Genomic DNA, 14005 nt, shown 5'->3' with positions numbered 1-14005 from the left:
TCCGCGAGGCGCCGCACCCGCGGCGGACCCCGGCTCGGGCTCGGGCGCGGTTCCGTGGGTCCTGCGTGGAGCTCGCCTGACCCCTGCCGGCCGCCCGCCGCAAAGGCAGGGTGCTCTGGACTGGAGGCTCGCAGTCTCGTATTTCAGGATGCACAGGGCTCAGCGACGTTTTCTTCTGCCAAGTGAGGACATTAACGGGGGGGGGGGGGAAAGCCGGCTACTCTCCATCTGTATCGTTTCATACAGGAAAGGCCACTTTTAGCAATTTAAAAAGTAGAAAGGACAGAAATTCAGAACAAAGGCCAGGGGATTTTTTTGCTGGTGGGGGTGTGTGTTTGTTTTATGTGCATGGGTTTTAAACTAGGATAGTTTAAAGGCTTATTCAAAATCAACAACAACAACAAAAAAAAAAACTGCAAACCCTCCCCTACGCCCAGTTCCAGGATGAAACTCCTTTTGAATCTTTAAGAGATTTCGTTTGGTAATTCACTTCATGCCTTTAAGTGATATGCCGACTTATTGATTTAACTGCAGATGGATCTTTCAAGTGCACACATTTAATTTATAAGAAGCCCACTACATGCCTCATTTCCACAGGCCAGCAACTGGGGGTCCTGGAATCAGAGAGTTCAGATCCCCATCCACATTCCTGGCTGTTGCTGCCTTTGCCCACACTCCTCATAACCGGAACCCAGAGCCACACTAGTTCCAGCGCCCTGTGGGATACACCTGGTCACTCGGCAGGGGCTGTTTGTGAAGCTGGCCTCTCCTACACCCACCCACCCACCAACTCTCAGACACAGCTAGCCTGTCAAAATAGTTCTTGGATCCACAACAACCTGACAACTTGCCTGCCTCCTTCCAATCCACGCACCTCAACCCTTCCTCTATACTGAGCCAGAGTGAACTACCAAGCCCCTAAATACTTTGGTGGCTCCCAACACCTATAAGATCTAAGGTTTTGCAAGGCAAATATGACCCTGATCTGCGTTGGCCTTCCCCTCCGGCTGCTCCTCTCCGCATCCCTGCTGAGTACTTGTGTTCTGGTTGCAAACAGTCCTCGTGACATTGTTTCTTACCCTGCGCCTTTGCCCCAGCTGATCCCTCTGTGGAGGATGTCTTAGCCCTTCACCTTGTTCTTGCTTCCTCATCCCTAAAGCCTCAGTTCAGGGGCTGCTTCCTTCAGGAAGGCCTCCCTTCTCCAACCTTTCCCACTCGTCTGTCCCCATCTCACCCATCCTGAGTGGAGCCCCTTCTTGCTTCTCCCTGGGCATATTTGCAGCAGTGGGCTTTCCCCGCTGTCGTTTTTTTTTTTTTGGTTTTTTTTTTGTGTGTGGTATGCGGGCCTCTCACTGTTGTGGCCTCTCCCGTTGTGGAGCACAGGCTCCGGACGTGCAGGCTCAGCGGCCATGGCTCACGGGCCCAGCCGCTCCGCGGCATGTGGGATCTTCCCGGACCAGGGCACGAACCCGTGTCCCCTGCATCAGCAGGCGGACTCTCAACCACTGCGCCACCAGGGAAGCCCCCCGCTGTCGTTTTTATCTCATCTGTGTCTGTTTCCCATGCACCAGGCTAAGAACATAAGGGTCAGGATTGTGACTGAACTGCCTTTATATGCTCACCATCCAGCACAGTTTCTGGCACATAATAGGTGTTCAACAAATGTTTATTGAAAGTGCAGATGGGAGGTCATGTGATATTTAGCTCACATTTTCCAGGTACCATAGTTATTTGTATACGTGATTACCTCTGTATACAGTACAGATCTTTGAGGTCAAAGACCATTTCTCACTTATCTGAACACTCCCAACAGCACCCAGTGCTCACAGTAAGTGCTCAGTGCCTAAGTTCATGCTGAATGAGTGAAACAACAGGTGGGCCAGAGCCCTGGCCTAATCCTCAGAGTTGGCAGAGACAGCAGAGCCAGCCGGCCTCGCCTGGCCCTGCTTCCCCCAGGCCTTCCCACTCTGGAGTAGCGGGGCCCAGCTGCAGAGGGGAGGCCCTCACCTCCCATAGTCCTCTGGCCCCCCTCAGAAACAGAAAGGAACTGTGATGAGGGACCCTGGCCCCCTCTCTGCCAGCTGAGGACAAGTGCAGGGATTGGATACAAAAAGAGGGCAGAGTCGGGGCACACACCATCCTTTTTTTTCTTGTATAAAACGTAGAGTATATTTAGAAAAGTATATAACATGCATGTATGCAATGTGAAAAACAATAACACAAACTCCTGTGTACCCAGCACCCAGGCCAACGAAGAGAACATTCCAAGTACCTTAGAAGCCTGTGTGCCCCTCACTGACACGTTCCCCCCAGAGGAACCATGACCCTGAATTTAGTGATAATCCTCTCCCTGCATTTCTTTATAGTTTCCTACCTCTGTGTGTCTCCCTAAACAATATTATTTTGATCACCTGTTTAAGCTTTGTGCAATGGTACTCATACTAAATATATTCTTCTGTGTCTTGCTTCTCTGGCTCATCTTTGCATAGTTTTTAAAGATTCATTCACGTTAATGAGTGGAGCTTTAATTTGCTTACTTTTTTTCTTGTATAGTATTCCATTCTGTGAAAATACTACAATTTAAGTATCCATTTTCGTGTTGATGGACATTTGGGTTGGTTCCAGTTTGGGGCTACTCTAAAACATTCCATATGTGTCTCCCAGTTTATGTGTGCAAGTCTCCAGGTACACTCCCAGAAATGGGATTTCTGTGTTGTAGGGTATACATGATCAAGTTTACTAGGTAATTCCAAACTGTTTTCCAAAGTTGTTGCGTGACCTATATTTTTTAGAATGATGCCACCAGAAGTGACCCAGGGCAGAGGTGGCACGCCAGCCCCAGGGCCAGCCCCATGAGCTTCTTTTCAGCAAGGGAGAAAAAAATCAGACAACAAAAGAGTGTGCATTGGGGCTTCCCTGGTGGCGCAGTGGTCGAGAGTCCGCCTGCCGTTGCAGGGGACGCGGGCTCGTGCCCCGGTCCGGGAAGATCCCATGTGCCGCGGAGCGGCTGGGCCCGTGAGCCATGGCCGCTGAGCCGGCGCGTCCGGAGCCTCTGCTCCGCAATGGGAGAGGCCACAACAGTGAGAGGCCCACGTACCGCAAAAAAAAAAAAAAAAAAAAGAGTGTGCATCACTGCTTCCCTGCCCAGGCCTATAAGCCACAGACAACAAACCTTTATGGACAAGCTGAGAACCGCGCTGGGCCAGCATTGAGTTAGTATAGACCAGCCTCAGAGAAGGACAGTTTTGTTTCCACTTACTCTTCCAGGCAGCCCAACACAGCTTTGCCCCGGAAGACATGGAAGAGTATGGGCTAGACAGGTAAGTGGGAGTTTTCTTGGAGAGAGGAACGATATTCCGAGCCCAGGGATCTCAGCACAGGCAGGATCCTCCCCCCACAGAGGACAGGGGATCAGTGGAGGAAGTACAGAGGGCTGCTTTTGCCAGCAATAGACGGAGGGAAGAAAGAAGAGAAAACTAGGGCTATGCAGGGAACCACAGAGATAGGCACATCTCCATCCAAACACACCTGTGCCCTGTGCCCACTGGGCAAACACGGGTGCACACATACAGACACGTACACGGCTGCACGCACCAAGAGACAGGTTGTTAGACATGCCGCAGGAGCGGAGGCAAGGAGCGTGAGCTCGCAGCTGCCAGAGGGAGATAAGCCCAGCACTGGGGGCCACCTGCCTGGCCCACCTTGAGAGTCCCCCCCGGCGCATCCGCCTGGGCTCCAAGAGGCAGCCTCTGCAAAGCTGAGTATTTTCAGGGCAACGCAGGGCCCACCCCAAATGCTTGTTCTATTTATGGGAACGGAGTAGCAGAGTCTCAGTCCATACCTGAGTACCTTGCCTGATGCTGCCAGGTTGGGCAAGGTTGGGTATACAGTAGGTCCCTTTACTTGCTGAAATAAAATTATTTACTTAAATTTATTATGAGATGAATTAAGATCTAAAATCGGAGGAGGAGGAATCTGAAGTGAGAAGAGGCTGGGGAGGTGAGACCCGATGTCCTTCATAACCGGCCTGCAGCCTACCCAGCCCTTTCTTTCTTTCCAGACTCCTGCTGTTGGCCCAGAGTGCAAGGGTGGGGTTGCGGCCATTGCAAAGTTGTTCATTAAGACTGGAGGGATGGGAATTTTGTATGACTTCACTTACCTGGGAGAGCAGGGACCTGCTCTCCAATGCTGAGACAACTTCCAAAGTCCAGAGCTGGCAACAGTTCAAGCTAAAGAATCACCACCTAAAAAAGCTATATTTTACTCTTTTACACGAAGTTTGAATCCTGTTTTATCTCTGATTATAATTAAAACTTGTTTCTGCAAGATTAGCGAAATGATGACAATTGATGAAGTTCTGTAATGGGCACATGGATTATTCTGTAATGGGCACATTGCATTATTCTCCTTTGTGTTCGAAAATTCTTATAATAAAAAGTTAAAAATAAAAAAATTTACAAATAAAATAAAAAAAAAAACCACCACCCAGATATGCAGACCCAGCAAGTGCCGGCCCCTCTCACTACCTCTCTCCCTGCCCCCGCCTCCTGGGTGCCTCTGGACAGAGTACACCTTGCAGTAGATCCTGCAAGGCTGAGAAGAGGGCAGGTGGGAAGCAGGTTGGCCTTTGGGATCTTCATCTGCCCTAGGTACCCTCCTTTCCTGGGAGGCTGCCTGGCTCCAGAGTGAAGGAAGGTGAAGTCCACACTGGGAAGCAAGTGGGGCCCTGCCTTTTCTTCTCCTGTGCAGGATGCCCGGGTGCTTGGAACCCTGCCCCACACACCCATAAGCCCCATTCACCGACCCCCTAGGGGCCTTTCGAAGTTTCATGCTGCAGTTTTTCTGCTCTCCCCACCTGATCACCCAAATTTCCAAGTGGGCTAGAGACTCATGTCCTGGACTCCTCAGCCTGGGAGAGGCCCCGGAGGTGCCTCAGAGTATGTGGGGCCTTCTGTCAATAGGCAACAGGACAACCTGTAAGTAAGGCTGTGAGCCTTCCCCAAAGAAGGGTCAGAGAAACACAGGCTCCCCGGTGTTAGCTCTGAGGTATCTCCCTCACTAGTGTACCCTTCCCTACTTCCCTATCCCATATTCTGCATTCCTTAAACTTCCACATTCCCCTCTGCCTTGAGGATGGGGACCCCACGTGGCCACTCCTGTGGGCTCAGACTTCTTTCTTCCCCACAAGGTTCTCTGAGCTGTCCCTTCCCTCCACTCCCTGCCGCCCCAGCCTGCCCCACTCTCCAGGAAAAAGCCACCCAACTCATTTCCCTGCAGCCTCATAGAAACTTCATCACTCTGCACCTAGAGAGTATGCAAGGGTTTCCTGGGGTCCACCACCCAGTCACACCGCCAGTCAATGGATGGACCTGCTTATCTAGCCTCCTGCCCCTCAGCTAGAGTACCCCAGACACAGCCCACTTGAGTGACCCACCTCTCCACCCCGCCCCCAATCCCCAGCTTGGTGAAGAATGACCGGCATTGAGGGGCGCCAGGATTCAAAGGCGAGGAACAGTTATGGGGCCAAAGGAGCTTACAGTTTAGTTGGGGAGATAGATGTGAAACACTGATAGACATTTAATCACGCCAGCCAGTTCTAATGTTATCCATTCTTTAAGACCTAGCATGAGCACCGCTCATCCAAACATTCTCTGTCTGGTTTGCTGCTGAATCCCCAGCATTAAGCCTGGCTTAACGGAGGTACCCACCATTAAATACTTGCATAATGAATGCCTTCCCTGGGGGGCTACAAGAGGGGACCACCTGTCCTCCTGTCACCCTTCACCAAGCTTATTTAAATGAAATCAGATTTAACTAAAACATCCAGGGCGGACTTGCAGGGGGAGAGGTATAAGAGGACAGGGGAAATCCCAAGGCTTCTCCTTGAACTAAATTCTCCGATCTTTTTAGTAGCAGCTAAAAGAGCAGGGTTCTGGGGCCACAGATTCTAGCTTCTTGGAGAAGCCATCTGGACTGTCAAAGCCAGCACCGGAACTTTTATGTCTTCAGATTTCAAAGTCTGCCCTGTCGAACCCACAACTGTTGTAATCTAGTCACTGAATTAAAGTCAGAAAATTTTATAGTAAAAATAGCGGCAGGGCCTGGTGGGCAGTGTGGCAGCAGGAGGTAGTTTTCTAAGCGGATATGGAAGGTCCAGTGCTGTGCCCACCTGGCAAAGCAGGCAGACTGCAGAGCCGCTGCAGCACAGGCAAAGGCTTGCTTTCTTTGCCAGTCATTCATTTATTCATTCATCATTCAGTAATTGCTACTGAGAACTACCGTGTGCAGGCGCCCTGCCAAGCTGTGGGGAAACGGCAGGACCCAGTGCAGAGGCCTTACCCTTGCTGGCCTGGCTTGGCTTGGGAGGGAGGGAGTATTGCCGGTTCAGGAGTGCAATTGGCGGGGGGGGGGGGGGGGGGGGGGGGGGGGGGGGGGGGGGTGCGGTGGCGCTGGGTAGGGATCAGGGAGCCTCCCAGCTAGGGCAGCCTCACTTGTCTGTCCCATATTCGGATTTTTATCCTGACAGCCAGCAGGAGCCATAGAAGGGTTTAAGCAGGAGAAGGTTGCAATGTGATCAGTTTTGGGAAGATCCCTCTGGCTGCTGCGTGGAGAACAGGCTGCAGAGTGGGGATGGGGGGATGGGGTGGGACAGGGCGGATGCAGGTGCTGGGGCTGCTGTGCTGGGGTTGGGAGGAGGTGTGAGGAGTGGAGGTAAATGACAGTCAGGCTGTGGTGATGGATTAGATATGGGTGGTGGCTGAGGAGGGAGAGCGAGGTGCCAAGGATGACTCGCAGTTTCCTGGCTTTGGAAAGTGGGTGAGGGCTGGTGCCTTTACCCCAAAATCGAAACACTGGGAGAGCGCTGGGTTTGCCTGTAGTTGGAAGTTGGTTGAAGTGTATGTGATGTCCCTGAAAGACCACATTATTTCAGTGTCAACATGAGTGCAGAGGGTAAGCAAAGGGTACTTTTGATGAGGGTTTGCAAAAGGAATATTCTTTTTATAAAGAAATATGAAAATACACTCAAAACATTTTGCTTCCCTATCTAATAGTGAGATGAATGTTGCTCACAGCAACTTCATGTGTAAAATCCAAACTACTTGCTAACAGACACTTGGAAAACACAGAAATGGAGGTTTGGGGAAGCTCATTTAGGAACAAGAGATGAAGGAACAACTAAAAGTGACAAGGCTGAGGGCTTCCCTGGTGGCAGTGGTTGAGAATCTGCCTGCCAACGCAGGGGACACGGGTTCGAGCCCTGGTCCGGGAAGATCCCACATGCCGCAGAGCAACTAAGCCCGTGCGCCACAACTACTGAGCCTGCACTCTAGAGCCCGTGAGCCACAACTACTGAAGCCCGCGTGCCTAGAGCCCGTGCTCCGCAACAAGAGAAGCCACCACAATAAGAAGCCCATGCACCGCAAGGAAGAGTAGCCCCCACTCCCCGGAACTAGAGAAAGCCCACGCGCAGCAACAAAGACCAAACTCAACCAATAAATAAATAAATTTATGTTAAAAAAAAGTGACAAGGCTGGGATCTGAATCCTGGCTCCTCTACTTATTAGCTGTGTGACTCTGGGTAAGCGATCGAACCCCTCTCTGCCTCAGTTTCTTCATCAGTAAAATGGGAATAATAACTACCTGTTTCATAAGACTGGCTGAAGATTAGAAGAGAGTGTATAAAGGACTTAACCCAGTTCTGAGCTCATGGAATCTCTCCGGGAATGTTATCTATCACCACAGAACACACTCTGACAGAGAGAAACAAATGAAAAATAAAATTGCTGACTTCCCCATATGCATTTCAGTAAAGAAGAAGCATTGCCCATATAACCAATCATGATTTTTGCAAATCCCCTTGTAAGATTTTTAAAAATTAGGATAATATTCCCAAATCAGGGGAAATGTTTGTCAGACCTCATGCCTGACTCTTGGTGTCACCTGACCAGCTATTTATTCTCTGACTCAGTCTCTTGGCTGGGGGCTCTTCAGTTTCAGAGGGGCTCTCCTCTGATGGGTGGAGGGGTGGCTGTCCAGGTCAGACGCAACGTAATCAGCATCACCTTTCAGGTCCACTGGTGCCCGAACAGTGCCAGGTGTCAGTGGCGCTGTGGTTGGTTAGCATGGCACTTGCGGCCCAGACTTTAGTTTGGGGGCCTCTCCAGGGGGTGTCTCTGCTGGGAAAAGCTGATCTTGGGCTCCTGTGCATTCATTGAGGTTGAAGGAAGACGGCCAAAGAGCCACCAGTGACTCTCTGCCTCTGCTCTTGGTTTCAGAAGACTGGGGAGGTCAGTGGCTATGGCTAGAAGCCTGTAGGAGATGGAGGCTTGGGGAATGTGATTACCGATGCCACCGAAAATCTTTCCAAATGCAGAGGAAGATGGCCGGGGTCATGGAGACTGCCCCGGTGTTGGGAGGGTGAAGCGGGAAAGCCTTGGGGAGAGAGGCTGGCTCCTCCCCCAGACATAGCAAAGAGAGGCATCCAGCCTGACTGAGGCCAGAGGGGGACACACTGCAGCTGGGTGGACAGGATACAGCCACGGGCACCACGTAGTAGGGGCTTCCAGTGTGAGACAGGGGTGCAAACAGGACTTGCAGGACTGGATTCCAATACCAATACAGAAACAGGGCAGACTGCAGGCATGGCAGGATGGGGGCATGATGAAGTAGACTCATAACTGCTAATGCTCTGAGGGCATTTGCTGTGGGTCAGACACTGTTCTAAGTACTTTGCATGTCTTAAGAAGCTATAGAGCCAGGACTCCAACTCGGGGAGTCTGGCTAAAGCTTGTATTCTTTAACCACTACATGAAATGTGAAAAGAGCAAAGGTTTTAGACCTACAAAGGGTGAGACCTCTGTTAACCCTTTACGCTAAGTGCCATATTTATGTTTTTACATTTTATTTATTGGCTGCGTTGGGTCTTCGTTGCTGCACGTGGGCTTTCTCTAGTTGCGGTGAGTGGGGGCTACTCCTCATTGTGGTGCGTGGGCTTCTCATTGCAGCGGCTTCTCTTGTTGCGGAGCACCGGCTCTAGGCGCACGGGCTTCAGTAGTTGTGGCACGCGGGCTCAAGAGCGCGTGGCACACGGGCTTAGTTGTTCCTGGCATGTGGGATCGTCCCAGACCAGGGCTTGAACCCGTGTTCCCCGCATTGGCAGGCCGATTCTTAATCACTGCGCCACCAGGGAAGCCCTAAGTGCCATATTTTAAAAAGCAAAGGTAGGAACCACTCCAAGTCTGTGTGATCTTGAGCAGTTACTTAGACTCTTCAGGTCTCAGTGTCCTTATTCATTTGTAAATTTAAGAATAATATTAACCTAAAAGGGCTGTTGAAGATTAAAGAAAGAAATGCGTGTTGAGTGCCTGCCCAGGCCTTCTGTAAGACCCCTGGCTTTGGAAGACATGGCCCATTCCAGATCTGGGTTTCCTCATGGTCCCAGGAGTCTGCGGGTCTGGGCTCAAGGAATCACAGTGGGTACACTCCTGGATTTCCAGTCCATAGCCCCCCGGGTTCCTCAAAGGAGGGGTCCCCTTAACATACTCCTATTTTGACATCTGAGTGGACAAGTGTCTTGATAGCAGTGACCCCAAGGAAGCTGAGGTCCCAAGCGACCCACACCCAGATCATCACAGACGTTTCGCGTTTCTGGGAACCATCCTCCCCACTCCATTAATTTATTTATTCAGGTGCCATTTACCAGTTACTATTCAGCTCATCAAACATTATTAGGCACCTACTACTTGCCAAGCATTACACCATGTTCTTGGGAGTAGTCACCCAGAAGAGCCCACACACTCTGGACCACATTTAATTTCCCTTTTCGTCTGCAGCCTGGGCCCGTGAATCTTGGAGCATGCTCAGTAAACAATAATAAACGTATTATGAGAAATAGGCTGTGAGAATGTAATGAGGATCTCCAAGTAAGGCCCAGGGAGGCAGACACTCCAAAGGCCTGGACCATGACACACATCTGTGTCTCTGAGGCCAGAGTGCAAGGATCACAAACCTGAAGACCTTCAGGGGTCAGACACACATAAATGGTGGAAGAGGGCAAGGTGGAACCACAGCACACTGGAGCATGCCTGCCATGTAAAGATGGCATTTGCTACTTGGCACCAGCCTAACTGTTGCAAGTGGAAACATGGGCCAAAGGTAGCCAGATCTTGATTTTTCAAGAGAAACTGTAAATCTGGATTTTTCTTTTAAATTTCCAAACATCTCAGCATTGACTCCTAATTTTAGTCTTTTTTGAAAGCCCTGTGAGAAAAAAAGCTTGTCAAACAGAACTTGTCTGCCTGCTGAATTCTGCTCAAAGTTTGCCAAATTGGGCCCCCTGAGTGGATCTGTTCAAGAGGAGAGGTAGAGGGCTATCCTGGAGCTAGGTTCTGAGGGACCTATAATGCCATCCTTCCTTGGATCCAAGGATATGCGAGACACACAGGAAACCATAAAGAGGAAGTTGAAGCCACAGTCCTGTCTTCCAGGGTTTATAGACTCATCACAGAGACCCAGGCAAAGCAGGAGATGGTCAGGAAGGCATAGCAGGAGGCAGTGTGGGACCCCTGGGAGTCCAGAACATCAGGGAGTGAGGTGGACCTAAGCTTTGGGAGACCTTCACCTGAGCTTCAGAAGACCTTCCCAGGAAGTCAGGCTTGAGTCTCTGAGGATGAGGATTCCGGAGACAGAGAGCCCAGGGAGCTCCAGGAACAAACAGGAATGGGTATGACCTGTGCTGGAGACCCCAAAGAAAAGCCCTGGAAAGTTTGCTTCCAGGTGTCTGGGAAAAGGCTAGAAAGTGCCGGGCGATAGTATGAGGCTTCACTGATACGTTCCCACCCTGTCCTACTCGACCTGGCAATACCAACAGTGGTCGTGGTCCAAAGGGGCAGACAGTGGGGCATGGCTGTCCAGGCTCATAGAAATCAGGGCTGTGGGCTGGGTCCAGGGGATCCAACCCTGACCTGAGAGTCAGACAAGCTGGGGTATAAGTCTCACCTGTGTGACTTGGGACAGTCATTAACCCTTCTAAGCCTCAGTTTCCTAACCTGTGAAATGGCAACAGTGATCATGCCTGCCTCCTGGGATTGGGATGAAGACGAAACCAGCTCTATATGGTTTTTAATCACCAGTGTTCACTGCCTGAGAATTCCAGTCCCAAGTGGAGCAGAGAAAGAGCACCTGGAGGGCAAAGCTGGTCCCCCTGCTTGCCGACTTCTTTCTTGCCACTGCTCCAGGAAATGGCAGGATGGCTTAGAAGGGGCGAGGGAGGAGACGGAGGAATTGGACCCTCCCCATCCCTTCCCCGGGGAGAGAGAAGGTAGAACCCGTACTTGGCGGTGGGAGCCGCGCTGAGAGGGGACTCTTCCCCAAGGATAGACCCTTTCTGCCCAACCCACCTGGAAGGAAGGGCGGAGACCGGAGGTAAACTGTCCCTCCGAGAAGCCAGCGTTGGGTGGAAACCAAGGGGCAACATGCCCCCTGCATGAGCTATACCCCTCTGCTCCCCCAACTCGCCTCCCCAGATCTCTGTCACGCCCAGATCTGACCAGGACCTTCCTTCCCCTTAAGAGCCTTCCGTGAGCGATACCTTGGGATGAAGCCCCATGGCAGGGCTTACAAACCCGGGTGGCTCCAGTCCCGCTCCAGCCTCAACTCCCGACTCACCGCCTACTTCACAGCTCTGCGCTTTTGCTCAAGCCAGGACCCCTGCCCGGGGCGTCCTTAACTTTGCCCCTACCGATGGCAGGTCTGCGTGGAGAATGCCTGCGCCTTCATAAAGACTTTGCTCACTGCTTAGCCCTTTCTCGAACGTTCTCGCACCTCACCCCAGCTGCACACCAGGGGCAGACCTTGGCACCCCTCCTTTGGCTTCCTCAGCAGCCACTGCGTGTTCCTGTCAAGAAGTTATGTTTGTCAAGCTGTTTTCTGTCTACTTGTCCTTCTACCCCGAACACATCCCAGCCCCCGACTGGAAGCTTCTTGAGAGCAAAAAAAAAAAAACAAAAAAAAACCCACAACAAAAAAACCCCAGTCTGGTTCCTCGTGGTAACCCAAGGGCTGGCCCTTTGGCCGGGGGCATTCTGACCCCTCCAGAATCCCTCCGAGGATGGACAGCTGGGCAGGGGCAAGGGCGAGTGGGCGGCTGGATGGAAGAACTAGAGAGGCGGATGGGGCCGCTTTTGCAGAACCGGAGCGGGTGGGGGTGGGTGAGGTGAGTCCTCGACCTTCTGCAGCCGGCTCCCGCCGAACCCAGCCCACCCGGCCCCGCTCCCGCTCCCGGGGCCGGTGCCCACTGGGCCAGGTGATCTCGAACCTTCTCCCTCTCACACCCCAACAACAAACAACCCTCGCGCTCTCCCTCCGGAGAAAGGAGGTGGAGCCTGACCTCAGCCGGAGGCTGCAGCAGCTGCGGGAGGTGCGGGGGGAGGGCTCGCAGCTCCGGTCCTTGGGGGAGCCTCTCCTCCAGGGAGTGGCACGGGTGGGGGCCTTGGCGGGTTCCCAAGCGCCCGGGAAGCCCTCCGGCGGCAGCCTCGACCCTCCACGGGCGCAGGGAGGAGGGGCAGAAGGGGTGGCTTCATTGGAAGCCTGCTTCCGACTCTCCTTCTCGGTCTGGAGTGCCCTCGTAACCACCTCCCCCCTTCACACCCACCCTCCTCGAACCCTGCGGCCGCAAGGGCCGGGTAGGACTGAGGTGCCGCGTTAGCAGGAGGGCGAGGATGCAGCTCCGCCGGGCTCCCGGGAGCCGAGGTGTGCCCATCCCCCACCCTCTTGGCTGGGAGGGGGGTTGGAGGGCCCACGAGGGTGAGACGAACTCCGGGGACTCAACGACAAGGACAGGAAAGAGCCTGAAATGGGGTTTAGTCTGCAGTTGTTGGGGCCTCGGTGGAGGCAACTTGGGTAAGGGGCAGAGAGGGCACCCCAAGGGGAAGGCCTGAGGCCCTAAGAAGGGTGGGAGTTGGGAGTTGTGAGAAGGAAGGAGAACGCAGAAACAGCTTTTTCGGGGGGCGGGGGGAGGCAGGCAGCCTGCAAAGACTTCCCCTGGCCAGCAATCTGGAGGCTAGCACTGGACAGATGGGGGTTTTGGACACCGCGCCATGGACATGTGTTCCCCAAGGTCTGAGTACATGTAGCCCCCCCTTGTTCCCTCTTATGCAGAGACTGGGCCCACACAGGCTCCTGCCTCACCTTGACCTCCCCCTCATCCTGTGGCAGTGGGTGCCATTAGAGGAAAGAGAGGTCCTGTTCCGTGCTGGGCGCTCAACAGCTGGCTCCTTGGCGGCAGGAGGGGGCTTTGCCCCTCCAGCTCAGAGTCACAGGGAGAGCACTTCTGCTTCCCCCATCCCTAGGGAAAGGGGCCCCAGCAGGTAAAGACCAAACAGACGGCTGCACTTGGATTTGCCTGGGGGCAAATAATTTCTGGAGATCCCTTTAAGCAGGGGGTTTCGATCCCTTTAAGAGGGAGTGGGTCAGATAAAAGGACTATAAAAGTCCAGCTTTCTTTATTCCCCAACACCCCCCTTCCTGCGACGGGGGAGGGGGGCAAGTGCTGCAGCCGCATTTAATTGGTGTCCTGGTATCCCTGCCCCAAGGCACCGTGACCTCCAGTTTGTCCAGTGGGGATGAGGGACCAGGTAGCTCAGTCAGTGATCTTGACACCTAGAGTTCACGCACTCTTGGGGGGGGGGGGCAAGAGAACAGCTACCCCACTCCCAGGAAAGACAGGACCAGGGCGTGGAATGGAGGAAGGGGAAAGTGGTTACCGCCACCACCGCAAGGACTGCGCTGCCCCGCTGTGGTGCCCTGCCCTGTGCCAGGTGGCTGGACCCGAGGGCAGGCGGTCTGCAGGGACTGCGGCGGGCAGTGGGGGAGGTGCCTGGCGGCTGGACTGGAGATGACGGAGCAGCCAGTCTGTCCCGGCTGTCAGTCTGGTCGTACGTGGTGGGGGAGGGGTGTGCAGCGTGTTTTCTCTCAGCCCTGGATGTTTTCTCTCCGCATCTCTCTC

Source organism: Monodon monoceros, unplaced genomic scaffold, assembly GCF_005190385.1.
Source record: "Monodon monoceros isolate NGI ecotype Baffin Bay Population unplaced genomic scaffold, NGI_Narwhal_1 Super_Scaffold_21, whole genome shotgun sequence".
Taxonomy (NCBI): Eukaryota; Metazoa; Chordata; class Mammalia; order Artiodactyla; family Monodontidae; genus Monodon; species Monodon monoceros.
This window is presented reverse-complemented; position numbering follows the sequence as displayed.